A 19,683-nucleotide genomic window follows, 5' to 3' on the forward strand; every position below is an offset into this window, starting at 1 on the left:
TGGAGGAGAGGGGTTTCCTAAATCTGGATTTGGCTGGACATGAACAACCAGAGAAACAGGAAATGGAGGTGTCCAAGGCAAGTGAGGAGCCTGGCGTGATAAGTGGATGCCAGGCATTGCTTAAACCTGAGAAACACTATTGAAACAAGGTCTGCTGATATGACTGAGGAAAATGTGGAGACACAGAAGAAGTAAAACTGCAAAAATGTGAGATTAGAACTATGGCTGCCATGTAGGAAAAAGAGTGGTGTCTTGGCGCATTGAGAACAGAGCGGGACTGATGCACAGAAAAGGTAACATATAGTAGGGATATAAGCTCTGCCAGAAGTGGACAGGGATTGGAGAGATGGTATAATATATTGAGCAACAAGTGCGGGTGGGCTAACGAATCCTAATTTCAAAACCTAAAGATAAGGCCACCCAAGTTAGAAGGCAGCAACCTCAGGCAGACCAGGAAGGGCAGCTTGAGCGGTGCTGGAAACAGCTTGGCTTGGAGACTGCTACAGGAAACAGAGTGATCTCGTAGCAGATAAAAAGGATAATCCGGAAATTGAAGAAATGGCGTTCAGTAAGGAAGAGCTTGACGAATGCTTAAGCGAAATGGAAGGGAAAATAACTAACAACATTCAACAACAGTTAAACTCACTACGGGAAGACTTGAGAACCTTGCTAGTGGAAGTTAAAGGGGAAATGAAAGAGCTAGGAGGAAGAGTGGACACAACAGAACAAGGTCTAGTGGAGATATCGAATGAGGTACGGCAGAATGGCAAACTTTTAAAACAGTTGACGATGGTTTCACATAATTTGGAACTGTGAGCAGAGGATTTGGAGAACCGATCAAGGAGGTATAATATCCGAATTAAAGGTTTAAGTGAGTCAGTTTTGGACACTGATTTGAAAACAACGGTTCTACAATGTTTTGGAAACCTGCTGACGGAAATACAGCTGGAAGAAATTGGGTCGGCCTGAGACGGAGAGAATCTTTCACTAGACCTAGAGAGATGTCTTGGTTGCAGTAACTTCTTATGGCTTAAAAGATAACATTTTGCGGGCCGCAATAACAGGGGGGACTAACAGTGAATGGGATACAAATTCAACTTTACCAAGATCTAGCATTGGTGACACTTCAAAAGCGAAGGAATATGGGTCAAGTGACATGAGCTTTATCACAAAACAGATTCCGTATAAATGGATGTTTCGAAGGGATTCTGTCCTCCGACGTATTCCTTATCTTAGATATCTCCTTCCAGCTTTGCTGGCCTCGGAAAATTTTTCTCTAGAGGGTGCTGCGCGTCGATGTCCGCCGTATCGACGTCATCCCGCCTATAAAGGCCGCGCGCAGCGTCCGTTGCTCAGTTCCGTTTTTCCGCGCTTACTCAGTGCCTCGGAATATCGTTGCTCAGTTTCATAGAGAATTGATCTTATTTCCTCGAGGTATTCGATCCATACTCGATGGCTTCCTCGTCTGAACCGACGACCCCTCGGTCCGGCTTCAAAAAATGCAGAGACTGTGGGAAAAATATGTCGCTGACTGACCCTCACAGAGTTTGTCTGTGGTGTTTGGGAGCTGAACACCATTGTTCGGAGTGCGAGGACTTTATGTCCATGACAGCTAAGGCCCTGAAGGAGCGTAGGGGGGAAGCTGGAAAAAGGTAAGACTTCAAAAGCTTCTTCTTCCTCAACGAAGTCGAGACATTCGTCTCCTCGTCACCATTCGCGCTCCAGGTCTCGGAGTGGGTCCCATCACTCCTCGAGATCGAAGCACTCGAAGAGGAGACATCGAAGATCCCCTTCTTCGTCCTCCTCTTCCTCTGTTTCTCCTAAGAGAATCCCTTGCCCCACGAAACACAGTTCCTGGGCTGAATGGGAGGAATTCCCGAAAAATATGATGAGCGTCTTCGAGAAAGCAGCCTCGACCCCCTCGAAGACTGCCGAGAGCGATGCTCTGGTCGAAAGACCCGAAGGTCAAAAACGCTGCGAGTCGCAGTACCCGGCGAAGGAAGCTTCTCGAGCGCGTCACGAACCCTCGAGTAAAGCTATGACCTCGAAACCTTCTTCGAAGGTTCCGTCGACGCCGAGGTCGGTGTCTTCGCCGTTGTCGAAGGGACCTTCGACACACGGGTCTGTCGACTCGACGCCATCTTCGACACCAGCGTCGATGCCAAGGAAAGACACGGTTGCGGCGCACCCTGTGGCTATCCCCAGGTACTCGATGGCGTCGAGATTGTCGACTTCCTCGAGCAGAATCCCAATTCTATCGAGGTCCTCGAGGCCTCCGCCTTTGTTTTCGACGCCACGCTCGAAGCCTTCGGCGTCGACGACATTGACGTTTTCGAGGCCGATTACAACAAGTTTGGCACCCTCTGTCTTGGAGATGAGTTTCAGACCCTTTATGAGTTCAGACCAATTGAGAACTATGTCCTCCATTATGGAAGAAGGAGAACTTTCTGACCAAGAAGAGACCTTTGATTTGCAGGGACATGCAACCCCAGTTCAAGAGGAGTTATCCTCAGAAGAACGCAGGTTAAAGGAACTCCATGATTCCTTACATGAGGCAAGTGGGTTAGACACTTCCCCTGAGGTGGAGTTCGCTAGGCCAGACCCGGGAGAGCATGCTGAAACCCCCTATAGAGCCTTAATGGCCAGGATCACAGAATTTATGGGGTGGTCAACACCTTCACAGGCTTTCCAACAAGATGACCTCACGGATATTCTTGATAAAGGTCCACAGGAGGATCCTGTAGTGCCTTTTCATAAAGCTCTTCAAAGGAAAATCATGACGAACTAGGAAACCCCAGATGTCGTCCCGGCAGTAAATAAAAAACTGTCTACTAAATACAGGGTATCTTCTGCAGACCCAAAGTTTTTGTCCAAACACCCATCCCCAGAAAGTCTGGTGGTACAGGCAGCATCTTCTACTGACATCAAGACTGCTTACCCTACCGTCCCACAGGACAGGGACGATAAGAAATATGATGCTATGGCAAAGAAAGTTTTTTTCGGCATGTAGCATGGCGTTAAAATCTATTAATGCTACTTGCACCCTTGCTAGATTCAGCCATACACTTTGGGAGTGTGCTTCTACAGCGGCTGACTGCATCCCGGAGGGAGAAGAAAGGGAGGCGTTCCTAAATATCATACAGGACGGTAAAGACGCTATGTGCGAATCCCTCCAGACGGGCATTGATTCAGCTGACAGTATCAGCAGAGCAATGGTGGCAAGTACAACAACCAGGAGATTCGCTTGGTTGAGAAAGTCTGGTTTTGCCCTAGATGTGCAAGCCAGGCTCTTGAACGTGCCATTCGATGGCTCTTCTTTGTTTGGGGAAAAAGGCTGATGACAGTTTAGAAAAATTGCAAACATCAAAGGCAGCAGCAAAATCCCTAGGCGCTGAAATCTGTCGGACACCTTTTCGTTCCACAGGATCCTCTGCGAGAGGCAAGTCCTTTCGCTTTTACTCCGCATTCGGAAGAGGTAGAGGACGACCGGCTCAAAGGGGACAAAGAAGAACTACCCGAGGTGGACGGGGTAGATATTCAAAAGCCGCAGCAACAGCAGGTGCCTCTTTACCATCGGCATCTGCATCAGCCGCCCCAAAACCACTCTGAGGACTTCCCTCACAAGACACCTGTAGGAGGCAGGTTAACTCAACATCTGGCGGAATGGCAGGCTATCACGTCAGATGCTTGGGCATTGGAAACAGTTGCCCAAGGTTACTGCCTGCCTCTCCTACGCATACGTCAGAGTCATCCACCGGGGATCAGCTCTCAAAAAGCTCCAGATCCGCTCCTCATGCAGGAAATTTTAGACCTGCTAGAGAAAGGTGCCATAGAACCGGTACCTGTAGCAGAGAGGAACAAGGGCTGGTACTCCCCTTACTTTCTCATTCCAAAGAAAGACGGAGGACTGAGACCCATCTTGGACTTGCGAGAATTGAACAAATTCCTCAGGAAAGACAAACTCAAGATGGTAACTTTTTCTCAGATCCTTCAGGCCCTTCAGTTCCAGGACTGGTTGGTATCTCTGGACCTTCAGGACGTTATTTCCATGTGCCTATCCATCTCAAACACAGGAAATACCTGAGGTTCGCAATTGGCAACTCTCATTATCAATTTCGAGTGCTGCCATTTGGGCTGACCTCCGCCCCAAGGGTCTTCACCAAGTTAATGTCGGTAGTGGCTGCAAGTCTAAGGAGGGAAGGGATTCACGTCTACCCCTACCTGGACGATTGGTTGATCAGGGCTGTATCTTCGGAACAAGCTCAGATCCAGCTAAATCACGTTTGCCACTCCCTTCACACACTGGGCTTCTCCCTCAATTTAAAGAAGTCACAAATGATACCATCGCAGCGACTCCAGTTTATCGGAGCGATCCTGGACAAAAGCCTTGCCACCAGAGGTGAGGGCTCAAGATATTCTACAGATGGTTACCAAGTTCCAAAATGCCCAACGTCTCCCAGCCTTCGACTTTTTGAGGTTGCTAGGCCTCATGGCATCCTGCATTTTCCTAGTGCCAGAGGCTCGCCTGAGAATGAGATCCCTCCAGTGGGCACTGAGAACTCAGTGGTCACAATTCTCAGGAAGAATGACAGATCTTCTTCAGGTTCCCGACAGGGTGGCTCGAGACCTTCAGTGGTGGGCCTGTCAGGAGAACATTCTGAAAGGAGAACAGTTTTGGCAACCCTGGCCGGAGATAACAGTAGTCACGGATGCCTCACTCACGGGGTGGCGAGCCCACGCCAACGACTTGACCATTAGCGGTCGTTGGTCTCCATCGGAGTCCAGACTACATATCAACCTGTTGGAGCTGAGGGCCATCAGACTTGCGCTGAAGGCGTTCATGCCATCTGTACAAGGGAAGAATGTCCTGATAATGACGGACAACACAGTGGCCATGCATTACCTCAACAAAAGAGGAGGCGTAGGATCACTACCTATGTGCAGAGAGGCGATGCAGCTCTGGTTTTGGGCAATCCAAGAAGGAATCTCTCTATCGGCAGTTCACCTAGCCGGAGAGAAGAACTTGACAGCGGACGCTCTGAGCAGGCAGAGCACAGTCTCCCACGAGTGGGAACTAGCTCAGGAAGTCCTTCAAGAGATCTTCGCCCTTTGGGGAATCCCTCAGGTGGATCTGTTCGCCACCAGTGTCAACAGGAAGTGCGATCTGTTCTGTTCAAGGGAATTTCCCCCGAGAGGAGCTCTGGGAGACGTGTTCATAGTGGACTGGGAGTTTCCACTTCTGTATGCGTCCCACCAGTCCCTGTCATTCCTCAAATGATCAGGAGGTTGAGAAGATTCTGGAAAAGCATGATCCTAATTGCCCCGGATTGGGCCAGGAGAACGTGGTACCCGGACCTTCTAGACTTGTCCATCTGCCCTCCATTTCGACTTCCACTCAGAGAGAATCTACTCTCACAGAAGGGAGGACCGGTTCTCCATCCAGACATCAAAACCCTCAACCTTCACGCTTGGCTTCTGAAAGGCTGAGGGTCAAGGATTGGGACCTCCCTGATGGTTATGGAGGTGTTGCTTTCGGCAGGGAGGCGAGCAACAAAGTCTTTATACCGCTGCCGTTGGAACAGATTTTGCAGCTGGTGTAGAGAAAAGAATATCGACCCCTTTTCATGTGGTACACCAATGGTTTTGTCCTTCCTACTCTATTTAGCGAATTCAGGCCTTCAAGTTGGCACCATTAAGGGCTATCTCGCAGCGCTATCCATCTTTAAGCGCACTGCGGAAGAACCATCGTATTTCAAATTACCCTTGATAATACAGTTTCTAAAGGGGTTAACTAACGTTTATCCCCCCCAAGACCATTCCAGGTTCCCCTATGGGATTTAAACTTAGTCCTAACTTTCCTGATGGGCACACCTTTCGAACCACTCCATTCTTGTTCGTTAAGATTTCTTACCCTTAAAACAGTTTTATTAATAGCACTTACATCTGCTAGAAGGGTGAGCGAGTTACAAGCTCTTTCTTGTAAACCCCCTCATACAATCTTTCACAAAGACAAAGTTGTTCTGCAAGTGAAGCCTAATTTCCTCCCAAAGGTGGTTTCTGAATTCCATATCACTCAGAAGATTACCCTCCCATCTTTCTATCCTCCTCCTCATCCGGGGAAAGAGGAAGAGAGGTTACACAGGCTGGACCCAAGAAGGGCTTTAAGTTTTTACATCAGTAGACTGGCCAGGATAAGACAAGCAGACCAGCTGTTTGTAGGCTACGCAGGTCACAAGCTGGGGTTACCGATAACTAAGCAGACCATTTCCAGATGGATCATTCTAGCCATTTTGGAATGTTATAAACTGGCAGGAAAAGAGCCCCCTCAAAATCTTAGGGCTCATTCGACCAGAGGTATCGCAGCTTCATCGGCTCTCAAAAGAGGAGTGCCGGTTAGAGACATATGTGCGGCTGCCACATGGTCGTCCGTCCATACCTTTACACGGTTTTACAACTTAGATTCCTCCTGCAGTCAAGAGACTAGGTTTGGAAGGGCAGTATTGCACTCTATTCATCAATAAAAGGAAGCATGAAGTCAGTACTCCCACCTCCAATAACAGAATACTGCTATGGGAGCCTATCTAAGATAAGGAATACGTCGGAGGACACAAGCCCTTCGAAGAACAAGTTACTTCTTACCTTATAATGTTCTTTCGATGGGATGTTACTCCGACGTATTCCTTATCGACCCTCCCATCCATCCCCGCAGTACTACTTCCCTTGTTGTTGCAGCTTACGCTCCTTCAGGGTGATTAGTCTAGTCCAGAAAGAATCATTGTAGGGTACAAAACGGAACTGAGCAACGGACGCTGCGCGTGGCCTTTATAGGTGGGATGACGTGGACGTCGATACGGCAGCTGTCGAGGGACATCGACTCGGCGGACATCGACCCGCAGCGCCCTCTAGAGAAAAACTTTCCGAGGCCAGCAAAGCTGGAAGGAGATATCTAAGATAAGGAATAAGTCGGAGGAACATCCCATCCAAAGAACGTTACAAGGTAAGAAGTAACTTGTTCTTCCATTTGGGATGCTCTTTACCTTGGAGGGTGTACAACATTGGATTGTGTGCAGCAGGACTAGCTTTGCTGAATATGGAGGAAGAAGAGGGGCACAGGGGTAGACAATAGCTGCCCTTTTCCCAACGAGTGATGCGACAATTGGACTGGTCTGTAGTATCGGGGAAGAAGGGTGGTTGAGGGATTAATCTGAAAGGTCCATTGGGAAGAGGGCAAGTGGGTAGTGTGGAAGGGGGTGGAATAGGAACCTACTAAAAAGAAAGTGGCCATGAGCATAGTAAGGGAAGTGGTTAATAACTTGTGGTGGCATTAAGGAAGTTGGGGGTGGAGGACTGGTAGAGGTTTTCTTGGAATCTCTGGGAGGTGGTAGGATACTTCCCAGTGGGTGTGACCTCAGGTCTTTCACTGTGCATTAGCTTGGAGGGTGTCTCCCAAGGGTTTCATTGGATCATAGGCCTGGGATGGGGGGGATAAGTGGTGGTAAGCTGGGGATGGAGGTGGGGCTAACGGGTTGGGGGGGCAGAAAAAAGCAGATGGAGCAACTATATCCACAGGGGTATTATTTGATTTTAATAGCAATTATTTTTACTTAGTACACATTCAAGGTCATATATAATGTAAGAGGGTTATTATGCTGCAGGAGACACACATTAGGATGGTTGATAAACTAGTGGAGAGATTTTGGTTGTTTTCCAGAATTTACCAATCCAACGCATCTGGGAAGACCCTGGGTCTAATGATGGGACTAAGAGATGCATTAAGGGTCTCTATGGTGCGATTTAAAGCGGATACGGAGGGAAGAGATCTGTTTTACTTCTGGAAATGAAACACGAATCACCCTGGCAACGGGGTATGCGCCCAATACAGGACAGGGGACATTCTTGCGCTAGGTTGTAAGCAAGTTGGCGGATTTCGGAAGTGGGGAAATAATACTTGCAGGAGATTTTAACATGGCTTCGGACCCCATGATAGGGGTGGAGGTGGGGTGGAAAGGAACAGTACAACCCTCACAGGTGTTAAAAAAAATACATAAATAAAGCTTGGCGAATGTAACATTGCGGGATGTATGGCGAATAAAGAGGGGGGACGTGAAGGGGTATATGTGTTTTTCACTCACATAAATATTCCCGCTCCAGAATAGATTATGTATGAGGATCGGCTAAATTAATGGGGGAAGTGCGGAATTCGAGCTGGGCTCTATAGCTTTGTCGGATCACACACCCTTAATGGTTCAGTTTAAAGATATAGGATCGCAGGTTGGGTTGTTCGCTTGGATGTTCCCATGGGAGCTATTATATAATGAAGAAACAGTTGAGGAAATAAGAATTAAAATAGAAGAATATTTCTCTACTAATAGCAATCAGTCAGTCTTGCCTGAGGGGATTTGGGATGCTTTCAAAGCGGTGATTCGTGGAGAGCTTATAGCACTTAAAGTTCAGCGGGAGAAGCAGAAAGCCAAGTTAGCAGGGGGATCTCGAGGTCCAAGTGCTTTGTACCCAAATTGCTATAGCTACTCAAAGAATGAGGGCACTATCCAATAAATTGGAGGAGTTAAATGGCCAGCTGGATATATTACAGACTCAGAGAGCAGAGAGATCTTTATTGCTAACTAAACAAAGCTACTATCTTCTCGCTAATAAAGCGGATAAATTGCTGGCCCGACAATTAAAGGGAATAGAGGCCGCAAAGCTGCGGATGACAAATTTCGCAGTAGGACGGATCAATAGTAACCAAGACAGGGGGAAGAACTGAAACTTTTGCTCAATTTTATTAATCATATGCGTCAAGTGACCCTGATTATCAAGAGATATACGCTACAGGGGTGAGATTAATATGCCCAAAATAACTTTGGAGGATCTGGATAGAGAAATTAGTGAGGAAGAGGTTGTTGGGGCAATAAGAGCCTTGCCAGTGAACAAAGCACCGGGACCAGATGGTTTTCCGTCAACCTTTTATTTGCAATATGCAAGGGGGCTGTGACACTAACTATGTCAGAGGCGAAGGTGGTGGTTTTTGGAAAACCGGGAAAAGATCTTTGAAATGTGGGTCATGCAGACCCATTGCCCTGCTAAACATCGATGCAAAACCGTGTGCTAGCATCTTGACAGCGAGATTAGTGCAGCTTTTGCCTGACCTGATACAGAAGAATCAATCGGGGTTCTTTCTGAGCCGACCGACCTCAGATGACATCGGGTGGGGGGGGGTTATCCATTGAATTGAAAAAGTTGATATAAAACATATTTCTGCTGTTTTAGTCTGTTTAGACACTGAAAAGGTGCTTGATCGCGTAGTGACCTTTTCTTATTTTTCACGATGGAACAGATGGGAATGGGGACCAAATGTATTAAAATGGTGCGGGCTAACTATCGTGCTCCCATGGTACAGCTAGCCATTAACAAGTGTCTCGTTGCGTAAAAGTAGGTAGGGATACTCGACGGGGATGCCTGCTTTCGCTACTTTTATATGCCGTATACTTGGAGCCATTTTTAAATAGAATTGGAGCGAGAGGGACTATACAGGGTATCACATTTGGGGGCGAGGAGCACAAGACCGTGACTTTTGCAGACGACATGCTACTGACATTACAGGAATCTGAACCATCGATACCAGCATTGTTAGAAGAATTGGCCAACATTGAACGGCTATCAGGTCTTAAAGTTAATATGGGGAAATTGGAGCTGATGGAACTGGGTTTATTCTCTCAACAGAAGGAGACTTTTGTCTACCTATTCGCCGTTTACAGTGGCGGATAGTTTTATTAGATACGTGAGTATTAATATAACAAAGGTTTCCCAATTGTTCGATAGCAATTACCCACAAGTATTGCAGAAAGCGAAGGAGGACTTTGATGGCTAGTAAGGTTAGCCACTATTACAATGGTGACTCGTCCGAGATTACTTTATAAATTCCCAGCTCTCCCAGTTAAAATCCCTTTGTTTTATTTCACGGCATTGAATAAAGAGGTTAGGAGGTTTCTTTGGCGAAATTAAACTCTGAGAGTGGCACTTCAAATTTTGATGGCATTCAGAGAAAGTGGGGGAGTGGGTGTAAATTGGAGGGAGGTATCTGTACGCCTGCTCCCTATATAGCAGAGTAGAAGCACCGAGCACCCCAGCCAAGGTTCTTTATTCGGTACCTGTGGACGAGCAACCAAAGCTTAAGCTCTCGGGAGGTGATGCGGGCTGTTTCTTAAGTACACTGTACTCTCCAAGCACCCACAAAGGAATGTCCACACACTAGGCTAGTGAAAACACAGTTCTTTATATAAATAAGGCTTTGATTATGTATACACACACTAATTGTAAATATACAGACTCAATGTGGTACCACAATTACTTCTTAGATTCCATTAAAATGCATCAACTGTAGACCATTTCAAATGGCATACCAATCAATTAATAAAGTGAACCAACAATAGACTTAGGAGGAAAACAAGTTGGTTAAACAATTGGCAGAATACTGGGCCCCTACCACTAGACACCGTTCTGTATGAGGATCCCCTCACCTGGACAACCTGTAAAATAAAGTATATTGACAAGCCCAGTCCATATATTGTCTATTAGTCTGATTTCCTTCTACAAAAGTTCTACCACCCCAATGTACCTGATTTAGAAGAGTTCGACGTCTGGTCATCAACGGATCCTTCTTGAGTGACTCCCTTTAAGGCAGGAGCCACGGATCGTCGGGATTCCTTGAAGAAAAGGTGAACAGAGGCATTGAGGCAGCAGCTTCGGTCCTGGCGGTGCTCGTTGACGATTGGGTGAGGATGTCCTGCGAAGATGAGGCATGCGGTGCACCTCGATGGCGATAGTTTGTTGAGTCAATTAAGAACTTTGTCCCAGCAAGGGCATCGGGTCATCGGCGTTTTTGTGGTCTTCGCGTGGCGGGAAACCCACCGGCAGATTTTCGTCGGCGGCCTTGACTTTCTCCGGCGGGATAAAGCAGTCGTCGGTGGCGAGCGATGGTACTTGTTTCGAAGTATTTTTAGGCAACGGAGCGTTGCGGCTCCTATCATCAGCGGAACGGTGTCAAGCTTCTGGGCACCACGGCTTCGACGGGCCTCCAGCGCTTATACCGATCCTCGAACCCTGGTCGATGACGGTGGACGGTATCTCTGAGCGCTTCTTCGATTTCCTCAGCGGTCTGCTTTGGCGAAGGTTAGCTGGTGCACAATGGTCCCTCGGGAAGAGGTCTCCTAGCCAGGTCCTCTCTTGTATCAGTCCTCGACGGCACGGCAGCTTTCGGATTGCGTCAAAGGGAAACGGCAGTTAACATTCTTCCGGCTAGCCTTCAAGATCAAGCATCAAGTTCCGTCTTCAGCTTCTGAACGATTTCCATCAGTGAGAGGTCCCCATATATACTGTTTGGTCTCTCATTCACACTGCTTGGTCACACTCGGGCGCCCAATCACCCAGAAGGGCATTCATGCAGGCAAGCATGGTGATTATCTAGGTGACACCAAGGCCCTTAACGACGTCTACTTGGTCATCCAAGCCTGGATGGCCCAACATCAGTTGTGCTTGAATGATGACAAGACGGAGCTCCTGATCTTGGGCACTGCACAACGCCTGAGCAGACTAGAGCCGTCCTATCAGTCATTCAACATAGATGGTAATATCATTCGTGTCTCAAAAGATACCAAAACGTTAGGTTTCTACCTTGATGCCACACTCATTAACCCGACAAACTAATGCTGTCAGATCTGCGTCTGCATACACATGCAAACTTATCGCAGCTTGCAGACCATTCCTCACTACGTCTAACAGCGTTACGCTAGCGAGAACCCTTATTATGGCTAAAATTGATTACTGCAGTGCTCTTTATCTTGGCACCAGCCAAGAGAACCTGAACAGACTTCAAACGACACAAAACAACGCCATTCGTGCCGCTTTAAACATTCCCCGACACCACCACATCACAGAAACCAGAAGTAAGTTAAATTGGCTACCTGTCAAACAGAGAATTTCACTCAAAACACTCGCCCTTACGCACAAATGCCTAGCCAACAAAGCCCCGATCTACCTTGGTAGTCGACTGTCGCGCCACTCTACCTCCCGACCTCTAAGAACAGCCCAATCCCACTGTCTAGCGATCCCCAGATTTAAATTGCAAAAAGCAGGGGGCTCAAGTTTCCCCGTCTTAGCTTCCAAGTTATGGAACTCCCTCCCTGTTTCAATTAGAGCGGAAGACTCTTTCAATACCTTCAAAGCCAATACTAGATCTTGGCTTTTCAACCAGCTTTAAGGCCGGCTTCGCGTTTCTTCCTGACCTACCCTGACTTGCCGACCGCTACTATCACCTATCGGCACTGAAACTACTGTACATATGTATATAAGATCCTCTTGTAAATGTATATAATGATTCTTTGTTATACCTGCATATCGGATCCCATGTGTAAATGTTTAATGATTCTCTGCTATACCTGCATATCTGTAACCTTTTACAAATTGCGCCCTGATGCCTCCGGGCCTGTTGGTTTGCGCGTTATAAATAAATAAATATAAATACAAATACAAGCAACCAATCAGGCTCACAGCGCATTCAGGCCATTCTCTCTCCAGACACTCGCAACAAGGAATGTGTATTGCAACAAGTACCCAGCCATTCAGTACTCCACACTGCATTCATACAGTTTCGGGCAGGGCTGTCTCAGTCTTTGTGTCACATACCAGAAACCAGACACTCGTAACATGAAAAGCATATTGGTCACACGCTCCATTCACACCGGTCCTACCCCAAGAGCTTACCCACAACATATAGTCACTGGGAAGGCTCCAGCCAATCTGGGCTGGACTTCCTCCAAAATACCATACATGGAACTTCCACCCAGCAGCCAGTCAGGGGAAGGGACCGAGTCATGGCTTCCCAGGACTTTGGGAAAACAAGGTAACCGGCAATAGAAAGCAAGTGGCCACAGGGGCCATCTTTTCTCTGATCAGGAATCAACTGATTCCAATGGCGGGGCCTGGGCATCCTAAAATGGAGGATACTCGCAGCACCTCTGTCAGCATGGAGCTGCCACCAGCCCATTCCACACACAGGTGCCCAAAAACATGCACTATGGGTGCAGGGTTGTACCCCCACCCATGGGTCCCATAAGGGTATCCCAAGGGTCTGTTCACCAAACCAAAAAGAGGAAGAGCTGCACTGCCAGGAGTCCCACATGGACTCCTGTGCAGAAAATAACAGAGCACACATGATTAAAAAAGCGCAGGACAAGGACATGAAGGCCTTGTCCCTCCAACGTATTTCCAGCATCAAAGTGGGCTTGCCGAATTTTGAAAATTATGAGGCTGCACAATTATGGGTACTCCAGGAATGGTTTATGGGAGATGCCAAGAAATCTTGGGTAAAAATGGATAGGGCCGTGGCGGGGTGCCCCGTTGGAAGTGGTATTATGGCTGCACTGACTAGATGGGTCTTTTAAATATGCAAACTAGTCGGGTACTTGCTGTGGTTTTTGATATATGGGATCGCCTAATAGATAAAGGTGCTTTGCCCACATGCCCATCACCATTCACCCCATTATTTGGGAACCCACAATTTTGCCCAGGGATGATACGTGGTACGTTTAAACAATGGCGGGAAGTAGGCTGTACAAAGATGTGAGATATGATGCCAGGAGGGGATATTTATTTGTTTGAGGAACGTAAACCGGTAATGGGTGTATCGGAAAAATATATATTGGAGTATTACCAACTGAGACATTGGCTAGCCGAGCCAGATCGGATGGGTGGGTAACAGCGGAGAGAGAGTTTCCTACATTTGAGAAATGTATAACCACGCATTCATGGAATAGACAAATGGTGTCAAAGCTATATTCGATATGCATAGAAGAGACAGGGACAGGTTTGGGGGTACATGCATGAATGGGGGGTGGGGTGGGGACTCTGGGGACAGCCTTGCCAAGAAATCAATGGGAAAATATATGGTAAAATATCCCCACATTAACAAGGTCTATCCAGATAAGGGAAGCATGGTATAGGGTCATGTACCAGTGGCATTTAATCCCTGAAAAACTACATAAACTATTCCCGAATTCCACAGATAGATGTTGGTGTGGATGTGGACGGAAGGGTGATTGGCGACCTATATGGTGGGATTGTCCAAATTGGAAGACATTTTGGGAAGGGGATATGAATCCAATTAAAAGGTTGGTTTCCCTCGGGAGTAGTATGGTCCCCTAAGGAATGGATGTGTGGTCTGTTTGATCCAGAGAATAGCTGCTTACCCACCAAAATTCAAAGTAAGGTTTTCATGTTATTGGTAATAGCTGCATGGTTGGTAATCGCTAATGCTTGGCAACAGAAAAAGGCGCCGGAAACTGGCTAAACTGTCTGGGTTTATCGCCTTGGAGTGGATGACCTATAACCTTCAGGGGGAACAAGAAAAATTTCAACAAGAACGGGTGGCGGTTTTGGACTTTCTTAATGATTTTGTACAGCAATGGTGTCTGCATAACCCAAGATATTGAATATTATGTCAATAAAAATATTGGTTGCTAAATGCAACTTGTGAAAAAATAGAAAGCTGACTCTGTCAGGGGGTGGTGTGAGTTGAACGATAGGGGGTATTGGGGGGTACAGAAGGGGGGATAAAGATGTTTTTTTTTTTTTAAACGTTAATAAAAAAATAAGCATCCCATTGTTTTGGACCTACTTTTCCCTTTTTGAGTTCTAATGTGAGTTTCCGATTCAAATATTTATCGACCTGAAAGTTCCAACCGGTTATGCTGCTACTCCCAGGTTAAAGTATGCCATTCTGGCAAATACCTACACTTTCTACAGTTATATTTAGTATAAATAAATGTGCCCTCCCTGCACTGCCCCTTACCCGTTATTCTGGCTAGACCTGCCAACTTACGTGCGAAGTGTCCTGCTGTTCTCCCAACTATGGTATTTACACCCCAACTCATTCAAAGATAACTTCCCTGTGGTCCTGAGGAAGAAAAATTGGGAACAAGAAAGGTGCTGATGCACGAAAATCTTTGCAGATGTGGAACGAAAAAGACTCCCTAGCACCCAATTACATGACTCCAGTGTCTGTCCCCCACTGACTCATTCTCTGGAATTAAAGGTGCCTTTCTTGCCCCACTTCACTTACCAGAGACTTTGCACGCCTTGCAAGAGTGTCCCAATTCCAATATGACTGAAGAGGTCCTGTTCACTGCTAAGTGACCAGCCAAGGGAATTTCAGGAGCCGTGTCTGATGGACACCTTATAGGAGAACAAACCATTTCTAGCTGCACTCTGCCTCAGAATGCTTGGGCTCACTATTTTGGAAAAAGCCATGGGTCTTGCCCTGTGCCGCTCCCCTGCTTCCTTTTGTAGACCTGCCAAAGTGGGACAGTCTGGTGCTGGCAAGACAACCTTACTTGGCCCTACAGCGAAGGACAACTCACTCAGTTCTGGCAAGCTCCTGAGGTCTGAAGCTACTGTGTCCTCCATTGTCGGTTACTTTTCTACACTGTTAGGCAAACCTGCAATCACCGAATCCTGTGCTAAAACAGTAGGCACATCAGTGGAATTAGAATCTGGACTAGGTTCTTGCACTGGGTATGGTCTCCATCAGAACAAGGCTCGGGGGGGCCTAGGACCTCAAGTGCTTCTTCTCTTGCTGCTTAGAGTTCTCCTTCTAGTGACTGCTGCGACTTCTGATCTTGAAAGTCATTGCCAAGCAAACACCCTCCTGGAATGGAGTGTTTGACTGCTACGCCATACATGGATATTTTCCCGCTTCAGCTAAACTATGCCATTATCATGGGGCACTGGCGATCTGGCCAGTCTGTGTACTGCTAAAGTTGCACTCATTGTAGTTTGACTGATGCAACACTAGAGGTTGTCACATAATGCGGCAATCTTTTTCACATTTATTAATACATGATCCCAAAATATTGGATTATTTGCTGGAAGGCATAGTGGGTTTGCTAAAATGATGACCCCCCTACTATGACCTCTTTCGTTAGAACGGCACTTATGATGGCCTGTTTGGATTTACCATTACAGGCCAGATCTGCCCTTCATTGGGCTGGTCTCTACACATGTAACATCCTCTAGTTGTTGATGCCCCAGTATTAGGGGTGTTAACACTCTGTGGTCTGTGATATTCTTGTCCACTAGATGCTGGTGTAACTCTGCCTTCCCATTTTTAAGAACATGCTCTCATGCCACCAAATTATACATTCCCTCATGTGTGAACTTTATTTTCAGTCACCCACCCCCTTAGATACTTTAGGTACAAATGTGTAAATGCCTCAAACTCTCCCTGTGTTGCTCTGGGGTTTTGCCAAATTTCCTGAGGGTGGCTGCCTTCTTTCTAGAAAAAATTGACATTTCCTGTGGAGCCAACAAAATAAGGATTATGTGGCTCAACAGGGCTGCACCCACACAGTCCCTCTTCAACTGCTTGAAGCTAAAAGGCTAACTCCATTGCTTCAAACGAGTCAACAATGTATTTTCCCACCACAGATGGCTGGACTAAGTCCTTGGCAATATGGCACCTAGGCTTTCATTTGATGCCATTACTTGAAACGCTTCCCTCCACCTCTTCTCTTTAAGCTCTAGCTTATTCATTTCTAACATCACCTGATCTCTTCCGCTATGGCTCGTACATCCCCACTTTTCTTCTCCACTATGGCCACCCTCCTTCCTTCCAGAAAGTGCATTCAAGCAGCTAGGTTGGTCCCAGTGACACTACCCTGGGACCTGGCTGAGTCTCTTGACCTTGTTAAAACTCCAGATTTTTGGGACACCATACTACCTGCTCTTTAGGAAGAATGGCAATAACAGCTACCACTATCGCTGTCTCCATCCACTACCATGCCCCCACCCTAAGAATGAGTATCTAGATTGGAGGCCCAATGTCCACTACTCATCCCCCGGGTCTCCTCCACCTCCCTTACTTCCTCAAACCCATGGAGGCTTTTCAGCATTTCTGGCTTGCTAACCTTACTTAGGGTGTTGAATTTGAAGCCCTTCACAGAATCAATGTTCAATTCCGTTGTGCAAGAAATTGCCTGCCAGTGTTTCTAACGTTGCCTTTAAAGCACTTTTATTTTGGCTGACTAAGCTGAAGATGTAGACTGTGCAAGAACCACCCAGTGGCAGCCACTGTGACAAAATGACTACTGCTTTGCAGGGGTACAGGGTTGAGTATTGGATACAACTCCTACTCAGCCCCACAATACTGCAAAAATAGCAGTTATATCAATTATAAAGGTTAAACAGGCAGAGTTTGAGGAGTATGCCTCCTTCACCTCTTTAGAGTAGCATGGGTTGAGGACAGGCTATACTCAAGAGGAAAGTGAGCTAGCACAGAAGCTTCCAAACAGTAGTGTTTGGGAATGAAAATAAGAATGTCCAGCTCTGGGTCTTTAAAAGTAGGAGTCTTTAAGATGAGATTTGTAATAACATTTGCGAACTACCCTATAGGTATACTGTTTTATCTAGATTCCTAGTTTTGTGTTTTGTAACTTTGGAATACTACAAATAAAGTTTGGAGGAAAAAGGTTTATCTTTAAACTAAAATTACAAACCCACTAATCAAAGACACTAACCTGACACTGTAAGAGAAGATCAAAATATGCAGACTTTGTAATGACATGGGGCACTCTGGGCCTGACTAAAGGGGTCACTGCCAATTTCAACAGGAGTGTCCCGTTTACTGGAAATGTATTTTAAAAAGGTAGCGTATGGGATCGTTCTAGTCACCAGCCAGGGGGTCATAACCACTTGCCGCAAGACAGTTAAGTCAATCTTGAATCTGGAGAACAGGCAGGCGATGGTCAAGTCAGTGTATCTCGAATCAGTCGAGTCTGCTCCAAAAGATAAGTGTGTGTCTAGAGCGACAATGGGTTGTAATGGATGAAGCGCAGTCAGGCGACGGTCTAGTTGGCAACTTGAAATTGGATCGAAAAAGCAGTGCATCTTAGGCCGCTCAGGAGTATTGCAGCAGTTTGAAGCAGGAAAGCAAGCTCAACCAGATTGAAGAAAACTGTGCCCAGATCTGGATCTTTACTTCTGGAGTCTCTGGGACTTTGTCTAGGATCTCCAGGCGCAAGGTGGGTCCTATTTCTGCACTTTACAGCCAGGAAGGCCTCCAGAAAGCACTTGCAAGGACCATCGCTGCCAATGATCAGCTTTCTGGTAGCAGTAGGCTCAACTTTCTGCAGGCTTTATCCAGTCAGCAGGTCACTGCAAATGTTTCTCTGGGATGGTTGAGGGAAATGGCTTCTCTCATTGATATCTTTATCGTCCCCTCTATGGAAGAGTAGCTTGGGGCAACCTGTACCCCCAAAAAAGTTCCAGGTGAAATCCTTCTTTTGTAATCCAAAGATGATTCAACAAAGGTAGTGCTCTCACACCCGTAAGTAGGCAATATGCCACAGCGGATTAAGTTCCAATTCGAGGGGATTGGGTCCTCCGACGTATTCCATACCTATGACCGTAATCGAGCCGACGTCGCCAGATGTTATAAGTAGGACACATTACGACCGTAGCCTCAGTTCGGTTTTTTCCACGAACGTGTTCGCTTTGTAGATCTCAGCACGCTCAGTTCTTCTGAGTTCTGTTCTGTTCCGGTTCTTGGAACCTGTTAATTGTGAAGATTTCCATGATGACTTCTTCGTCTTCCACCCCGTGGCCTGGTTTTAAGAAGTGTCGGGACTGCGGGTCCAAGATGTCGTTGGCGGATTCACACAAGGCCGGTCTCTGGTTCCTCAGGGAGGACCACGACACGGATGACTGTGTAGACTGCCAGTCGCTTACATCGAAGGCCTTGTGTAAGAAGAAGCTTTCTGTAGGTAAGGTGGCCAAGCCCCGGAAGTCGAGATCCACTGGGCTTTCGACAGACGATTCGAGGGGCGACTCTCTGCATCGTTGGCATAAGTCCGGGGGGGGTCTCTGTCCAGGAGTAGGTCTCGCCATTCCTCTGCCTCTTCGAGGCACTCACGGAAGCGCCAGCATCGGTCACCGTCCTCGTCTGAGGACTCCACCCGTCGGCGGGTAGCTTGTCCCAACAAGCATTCCACTTCTGCGGAATGGGATTCTTTTCGGCAGGAGATGTTGGTGATTTTTCAGTTGCAGGGCTCCGGTCCGTCTGCGCCATCGAAAGACGCCGGCCGTGACCGTGCTAGAGACGCCACTCGCATGCCTTTGGGCTCGAGCGGTCGTTGTGATCACCGGGCACCTTTGAGGTCCCGGTCGGACAAGGATGGTCGCTGTAGACATGCCCGCTCCAGGTCCCGGTCCTCGACGCCCTTGAAACCGTCTGAGCCTGTGAGGTCTTCGAAGAAGACGGATGCCTTCGGCGCCTAGGTCGTCGAGGGACTCTCTCGAGGCTCTGCCTCTGAGGAAGCCATCGAGTCCTTCGGCGCCCAGGCTGTCGAAGGACACGCTCGGGGCCCAGCCCTCGAGGACTGTGTCGAAGCCGTCGGCGCCACGCTCGACGTCGATGCCAATTCCCTCGACGTCTTTCGAGGCTGCTTTGTCGGAAGGTACCTCGTGGCATGGTGTAACCCCCTAGAAAGGCTCTGGCCAAGGCTAAAAATGTCTGTCCCTTTTTCTGTGCCCTCATTTCAGCCTCTGGATTATATTTCTGAGGTGGATGAAGGGTCTGAGGAAGGTATGGTTCCTGAGGAGGCACCTGACGAGATTTTGTCTGGGCATAGC

The 19,683-nt window shown here is 47.3% G+C and overlaps 1 protein-coding gene across 3 annotated transcripts in view; it reads left to right on the forward strand.

The window, feature by feature from the left end:
* The window catches only part of CHIC2 (cysteine rich hydrophobic domain 2), a 470,301-nt gene that overhangs the window by 230,785 nt on the left and 219,833 nt on the right, over window positions 1–19,683 (forward strand). The gene's annotated exons all lie outside the window — the stretch shown is intronic.

The sequence above is a fragment of the Ambystoma mexicanum genome, chromosome 6q (genome assembly GCF_040938575.1).
Source record: "Ambystoma mexicanum isolate Mex_15411 chromosome 6q, UKY_AmexF1_1, whole genome shotgun sequence".
Classification (NCBI taxonomy): Eukaryota; Metazoa; Chordata; class Amphibia; order Caudata; family Ambystomatidae; genus Ambystoma; species Ambystoma mexicanum.